Here is an 8,351-nt window from a genome sequence, read left to right on the forward strand (position 1 = left end):
AGTCAGGTGATCAGAAGGAGCCTGTCTGTGATTCAATGGGTGGAGCAACTGCTGGGTGGGAGGAAATTCATTCTGTCATTGCAACAGCTGGAGGCACCCTGGTCCGAAAACACTGGTCTATTGCATTGAAGGGATTACAGGTTTGTTTCAATCTGTGGGGTGGTTGATGTGTGGGAGGAAGAAAAATGACCTCACACAAACAAGGAATCATGGGATTTGTAGTTTAAGGGAACAAACTCCAACAGGAAATAGCCAGTTCTCTAAAAGATAGCCTCGGCTTTATGGTAACCTCACAACACCACAACACAGCCATTTAGCCCCAAGACCAGCCCAGATCCTTCCTAAGCATGGCTATTACTGTCTGGCAGGTAAGTACAAAAATAACCTTATGGTGAAAAACCCCTTTAAACTCCTGGTCGGGCCCAGACACAAAAATGCTGCTGTAATTACACTGGTTTAAAACCATCTGGAGTACACTTTTTTTAATGTTATTTACTGTGCTAAATAAAGAAAATAATTAGTTTGATAGTATGGCTCATAGACGGTAATACCAAGTAAGTGCAGGCTTTTCTGTCATTGGTTTTACCAGTAATAAAGTATTTTTATTAGTGCCATGGTGCTTTTTGTATTTTTTTTTTTAACACCCTAAGGGTACATTAACACGAGCGGATTTCGCTGTGGTGAAGGCCCGCTCTATGCTGTCTTTACATGTACCTGCTCGTAGTGGTAGTATGCCGCTACGAGCAGACACACTGAGATGTGTGAGTCGCAGTATACTCGCACATTGCAGGAGCTCTGTGCCTAGCTCAGAGCAGGGAGAGCGGCTGCGATGTGCGAGTACGCCATTCAGCGTATTGCAGCTACGAGCAGGCACATGTAAAGACAGCATAGAGTGGGCCTTCACCAGCGGATCCGCAGTGTAAAATGCGCTGTAAATCCGCTCGTGTGAACGTACCCTCAATGAGAATCTGACAGCTGGTTCACCTGTACTAAACCCAGTATACTGGGCTATAGTGCTGGTGAAAAGCGCTTTTTTTTTTTTTTTTTTGGGTGGCCTTTGTGCAGAATTCTTTTATTCATATTGCGCTCCATAGCACAATGGAGGTGAGGAGCCAGCTTCCCTGCCTCATCAATGTTCACTCCCTGGCCTGCCTCTTTTGTTACATGACAGCCTGCAGGGGGTAGGGATGAGCCTGCAGGCTTTCACGTCACGGAAGGGGTCGGAGAGTGAATATTGATGAGGCAGGGGAGTTGGCGAGCCAGCTTCTCCCCGCCTCTACTGTGCACTGGAGCACAATATGAATAAAAGCACAGAACTCTGCACAGAAGCTACCAAAAAAAAGTAAATGACCCTTCATTTTAAAAGAAAACTGTCAGCCAGTTCACCCACACTAAACCCAATACACTGGGCTATAGTGTGGGTGAACAGGAGTCCATACACGGGTCGCTTACTTTTTTAGGTCTTCTTGCTGCCAAGTTGTCATCTGCTAAAGTTCTATAATTTTGGCCTTCATTTGCGCTCTGAAGGTTTGTCCCCCACCGGCAGCCTTGCTTTGGGTTTCGGAGGAATTGGCCTTAGCCCGCCCCCCTTGTTCGCATATTCATTTTCCCCCTAAGTGCAGCGCTCTGTCTCTGCAAAATGCAGATTTTTCTCCGCAAAATGCAGATTTTGTGCGGCATTTGCACGAAATTTAATTCAGCAATGAATTAAAAGCACTAAAGAATTTATGCGAAAATTACGGAATTCCGTGGCTGCCTTAAAGGGTAGCTCCCACCATCCTATTTTTTTAATTTTAATGCTAGCCCGTTGTCCCCCCCCCCCCCCCCCCCCGCTATGGCACTAGCCCGTTCCCTCATTACACTTGCAGTTACTGCAGAGTCCGGCAGCGGTCGTGCAGGGACAGCGGCGGCGATGTGCGGGAGGAGTGGCCTCCCAGCCAGTGGCCGGGGAGCCAATGCACTCGCTCCCGCCTGTGTGATTGACAGGCAGGGAGCGAGTGCAGCCTAACTGAAAAAGGACTGATTGCCACTCCAAAATCAGTCCTTTTTCAGTGGCCGGTTTTTTAATGTAAATTAAACCTTTTTAATGAAAAAAATTAATAATAAAAGTATATTAGAGATATGTTGTAGTACATAAGTACTACAACATATCAAAAAATAAAGTTGGTGACAGTGCCCATTTAATTTGGCCGGAACTCTGCATCTTTCCACAGAATTTCTGACGTGTGAACATACCCTAACTCTTATTTTATTTATATGCAGACCCCATATGAGGGGTGGTTTTTTGTGGTACCCATTGAACTTTGTAATGACACCTTTCATTTTTCCAAAAATTAACTGTAAAACAATAAGGATAAGCGGACATAGTTACATAGTTAGTACGGTCGAAAAAAGACATATGTCCATCAAGTTCAACCAGGGAATTAAGGGGTAGGGGTGTGGCGCGATATTGGGGAAGGGATGGGATTTTATATTTCTTCATAAGCATTAATGTTATTTTGTTCCAGGAATGTATCTAATCCTGTTTTAAAGCTGTTAATTTTTCCTGCTGTGACCAGTTCCTGAGGTAGACTGTTCCATAAGTTCACAGTCCTCATGGTAAAGAAGGCGTGTCGCCCCTTGAGACTAAACTTTTTCTTCTCCAGACGGAGGGAGTGCCCCCTCGTCCTTTGGGGGGGTTTAACCTGGAACAGTTTTTCTCCATATTTTTTGTATGGGCCATTTATATACTTATATACGTTTATCATATCCCCCCTTAAACGTCTCTTCTCAAGACTAAACAATTGTAACTCCTTTAATCGCTTCTCATAGCTAAGATGTTCCAGGCCCCATATTAGTTTAGTCGCGCGTCTCTGCACCCTTTCCAACTCCGCAGTGTCCCTTTTATGGACAGGCGACCAAAACTGAAAAGCATATTCCAGGTGAGGCCGTACCAATGCTTTATAAAGGGGGAGTATTATACACTATAGACTGTACCAATGCTTTATAAAGGGGGAGTATTATGTCCCTGTCCCTTGAGTCCAGGCCTCTTTTTATACATGACAATATCCTGATGTTATCTTGATTCTTCAGGCCAGTATAAGAACAATACCCATGCTTGTGACTAAGGGATGAACTTTTTCTTTAAAAATGAATATGCCTAGAATTGTCATTTTCTGACCCTTTATAAACTTTTTTTTTTCTACCTATGGAGCAGTCTTTGGGGCTCATTTTTTGCACAGTGATCTGTATGTTTTTTTTATCAGTATTTTTTTGGCATAGAGTGAACTTTTTGAACATAAAAAAAAAAAAAAAAAAAAGCTGACAGATACCGAATATGGAACAAGCTTGGCTCACATGTTCTTTCTATTCACCCTAAATATCACCAAGACAGATATGTAATGAGTTGTTAAAGGGTTAACACTTGACCACATTTAGCATAGCATATTTTTTTCACATTTATTTTTTTAAGTTTTTCTGTGACGGTCAGAATTCGTAATAATCCAGAATGGTAGTGAACTGGACTATGCATAGAGTTGTGTGTTATGAGACAGCACTCAGTCTAGACGCAGAGCAGTGTGGATGCCCTATGCTGTCATCGCCACCTGGTGGTCAGAAGTGGGTAATGTGCTAAATAACATCTGGCTTTATTTCTGACCCTTCAAACTGAGGCTGCTTTCACACTCTGAGCATTCATCCATTATTAAACGTCCGTTTTCTGTGTAAAAACGTACGTTTAATAACGGATGAGATAACGGGTGCTAACGGCTGAATAAATATTCATCTGTTACCCTTATCCCTCATGTATGGCCGAACACCTCTGCCTACAGACTCCCACAGCTGGGACTACTACTACTCCTCCTAGGACAGACAGAACAGACTTGTTTCCATGATGGGAGTAGTAATTCCCTGGCTGCGGGAGTCTACATTAGTGTTTGTACTACAACTCCCATCATGGAACAGAGTATGTTCCATGAAGGGGGTTGTAGTACAGGGGCTGAGGGATTGATCGCACCGGGTTTCACTTCTGAAATCCGATGCGATCTGAAGTTATTAAGCAGGGGAGCGGGCGGCAAGCTCCGCAGCTCTGCGATGTCTCAGTGTGTTTTAACTTTCATTTTTTACCGAGGAGCCATTCAGGGCTCTCAGCGGGGGATTTAAAAATGAACATTGGAAGTAGCAGGGGGGCCATATCTATATTAAAAGCACTGTGGGGACGGGGGGGAAGACATATAGCCTATATATCTAGCACCCCAGCAGCGCATTAGATATGACCCCCGCTGGCTCGGTAATAAATATATACCCCCTGCTGGCGCATTAAATATATACCCCCCGCCGGCGCATTAAATATATACCCCCTGCCGGCGCATTAAATATATACCCCGCAGCGCACAAATAATGTAGCCTTGCAGCGCTTCTATATATCTATGCCGCTGCAGCGCTATATCTGAAAAGCATTCTAGCAGCAGCATCGGGCGCCCGATGCTGCTGATAGAAATACTTTTCATACATAGCGCTGCAGCGGCATATACCTCACCAGCTGTCTGCAGACTCCCGCAGCGAGGGAATTACTACTCCCATTAAGGAAAACAAGTCTGTTCCATGATGGGAGTAGTAGTAGTCCCTCAGCACTGCAGGAGTCTGCTGATGTCACCCCTTCTGAGCATGCTCAGTAAAAATAACATCTGTTATAATAACTGACATTAACGGGTGTATTTATTGACGTCTGTTGGACATAGACTTCAATGTTAAAAATAACGTCTGTTAATTTACCCGTTTCTTGTGACGGGCAAAAAATGAGTGCATGTCCCGTTATTTCTCCCATCACAACTAACGTCCGTTAGTCATGACGGGCTATAACGGGTGATAACGGGTAAATGAAAAAACCCATTGACTTGAAAGGGGTTGTTTAACTGGCGTTAATAATTATTTTTCAAACGTACGTTTATTAACGGGTGAACATCATAGTGTGAAAACAGCCTGAGTTGAATTATCAGTAAATTGTGAAGATAATGCAGTATTAATGTGAGCACTGACAGACTCTTTTCCATAGACTTTCATACAACTAACTGGCGGGGGAAAAAAAAAAAAAAAAGTAAAGCATGTATTGTGAAAACCAAACGATTTAGGAGATTTATCATTCTTTTCAAACATGTGACTTACTTTTGCTTACATGTGACCTATTTATCAAATAGTCGCACAACCTTGATAAACAAATCACATGTAAGCAAAACGCGGGAAACCCGTTTACAAAAGCATTTTTTAAAGAAGAAAAGTTTTCCCTTATATTAATAGCCGAAGTTCTTTATCTACCCTTTATTACCAGTAACGTTGCTAGAGAGTGACAGGGAGGGGGGCGTACTGCATCGGGTGACACCCTGACTGGCCTGCCATCCACCCTCCCCAGAAATAAAAAAATATTAAAAACATACTATGCCGCACCATGAATATCCGTACTCTGGAGGCTTTTTTGTGTAATTCTGAGCCCGCATTCTGTGATGGTTGGTGGGCGGAGTCTTGTGTTGCTGCGCTGAGGCCGGAGTTTACATCAGGAAGGAAGACAGCGCAACACCAACAGGAGCCACGGGAAAAAAAAAAAAAAAAAAAACAGCTTGGTACATTACCCACCCCAAAATGTGCATGAAGCTGTATTACTATGGAGGTTTCTTTTTTTTTTTTGTAGGAAAAATGTTAGTGCCACATATGGGTTATTTACATGGTCTGTAAAAATTCTTACACAATTATTTTGTGCCTTATTCTGTTTTAACACAACATTCATTTTAAAATTTAGCGGGTATGCCAGCATGTACGTGTCTTAAAATTAACAAGGTGTGCGGTGTGTATTTTCAACCTTAAAATTAATAGTTATTAGTTATATAATTAATTTTTTCTATAATTAACTAACATTAATGTAGTAGCTTTGTTTTATGATGCAGAACAAGAAGAGTTGTTAAAGTGGGTGTTAAAGGGGAACACCGGCGCTTAGACATCTTATCCCCTATCCAAAGGATAGGGGATAAGATGCCTGATCGCGGGGGTCCCGCCGCTGGTGACCCCCGTGATCTTCCACGCCGCACCCCGTTAAAATCAGTCCCCGGAGCGTGTTCGCTCCGGGTCTGATTACTGTCTATCACGGGGCCGGAGCGTTGTGATGTCAAGGCTCCGCCCTGTGTGACATCACGCTCCGCCCCCTCAATGCAAGCCTATGGGAGGGGGTGTGACAGGGGTATGCACTTTCTGTAAGCCAGGTTGGACCTGGAATACATATGCAACTTTTTTTCTTCATAAATAGCGACTATCGCATTTGATAAATACCTGACCACTGCAAAGTAAAAAAAAGAATTACTACGTGAGGAGATTTCAGAAATGTGCTTTGAAATAAGCAAAAATCAAAAAGTCACAGCAACTACGTGCGACTCTATGCAAAAAATCTACTACGGAGCTTGATAAATCTCCTTCTTAATCTTTTTACAATAATTGAAACTGTGTTAGAACTTTGGCAAAAATGTACTTGTACTATCCACAAGATATGAGATGAGTAGCTGATCTTGGGGGGTCCGACCACTGGGATACCTCGCAATCTCCGGGACCTGACACTCAGTGAGGCGTGTGTACTTCAGACAGCACGCACTCCATTCATTTCTATGAGAGTGCCGAAAAGACCATCAGCGATCCCATAGAAATGAATAGGAGCATGTGGCGTTAACTTATCCCCTATCCTGAGGATAGGGGATAAGTTAACTTTTGCTGGAGTTCTCCTTTAATTATCTTCCGAAATTTTGGCACACACCACGTGAAAAGTGGTACCTGCTCCACTTTTTAAACCATGCATATCCTGAAGTCAGCATGCTGTAAAAAGTGCCACCGGTGTGTGCCAAAGTTTGTGCAAATAAATATTAAGCTGTGTGTCAGAAAAAGCAATATTGTTTGATAAAATCGGTGAAACAAAATACACGCAAAAAAAAAAGGGAAACATGTTTCTGCCCCAGGAAAAATTTTCAGGCATTAAACCATGCCCCTTTTTGTGAATGCTGGGAGTTGTAGTTTTGAAACAACTGGAGGCATCCTGTATATTACTGCTGCTTTATGATGTCATCCTGTATATTATTGCTGCTTTACGATGTCACCCAGTATATTACTACTGCTCTGTGATGTCATCTTCTATATTACTGCTGCTGTGATGTCACCCTGTATATTACTGCTGCTGTGATGTCACCCTGTATATTACTGCTGCTGTGATGTCACCCTGTATATTACTGCTGCTCTGTGATGTCACCCTGTATATTACTGCTGCTCTGTGATGTCACCCTGTATAGTACTGCTGCTCTGTGATGTCACCCTGTATATTACTGCTGCTCTGTGATGTCACCCTGTATAGTACTGCTGCTCTGTGATGTCACCCTGTATATTAGTGCTGCTCTGTGATGTCACCCTGTATATTAGTGCTGCTCTGTGATGTCACCCTGTATATTAGTGCTGCTCTGTGATGTCACCCTGTATATTAGTGCTGCTCTGTGATGTCACCTTGTATATTACTGCTGCTTTACGATGTCACCCAGTATATTACTACTGCTCTGTGATGTCACCTTCTATATTACTGCTGCTCTGTGATGTCACCCTGTATATTACTGCTGCTCTGTGATGTCACCTTCTATATTACTGCTGCTGTGATGTCACCCTGTATATTACTGCTGCTCTGTGATGTCACCCTGTATATTACTGCTGCTGTGATGTCACCCTGTATATTACTGCTGCTCTGTGATGTCACCCTGTATATTACTGCTGCTCTGTGATGTCACCCTGTATATTACTGCTGCTGTCTGATGTCACCCTGTATATTACTGCTGCTGTGATGTCACCCTGTATATTATTGCTGCTCTGTGATGTCACCCTGTATATTACTTCTGCTCTGTGATGTCACCCTGTGTATTACTGCTGCTGTGATGTCACCCTGTGTATTACTGCTGCTGTGATGTCACCCTGTGTATTACTGCTGCTGTGATGTCACCCTGTGTATTACTGCTGCTGTGATGTCACCCTGTGTATTACTGCTGCTCTGTGATGTCACCCTTTATATTACTGATGCTGTATGATGTCACCCTGTATATTACTGCTGCTCTGTGATGTCATCCTGTATATTACTGCTGCTCTGTGATGTCACCTTGTATATTACTGCTGCTGTGATGTCACCCTGTATATTACTGCTGCTCTGTGATGTCATCCTGTATATTATTGCTGCTCTGTGATGTCACCCTGTATATTACTGCTGCTCTGTGATGTCATCCTGTATATTACTGCTGCTCTGTGATGTCAGCCTGTATATTACTGCTGCTATGTGATGTCACCTTGTACATTACTGCTGCTGTGATGTC

At 43.1% G+C, this 8,351-nt stretch overlaps 1 protein-coding gene across 12 annotated transcripts in view; it reads left to right on the plus strand.

Annotated features, from left to right (window-relative positions):
* LOC130294476 (uncharacterized) overlaps positions 1–8,351 on the plus strand; it is a 96,744-nt gene that overhangs the window by 26,843 nt on the left and 61,550 nt on the right. The gene's annotated exons all lie outside the window — the stretch shown is intronic.

Source organism: Hyla sarda, chromosome 10, assembly GCF_029499605.1.
Source record: "Hyla sarda isolate aHylSar1 chromosome 10, aHylSar1.hap1, whole genome shotgun sequence".
In the NCBI taxonomy this organism is placed as follows: Eukaryota; Metazoa; Chordata; class Amphibia; order Anura; family Hylidae; genus Hyla; species Hyla sarda.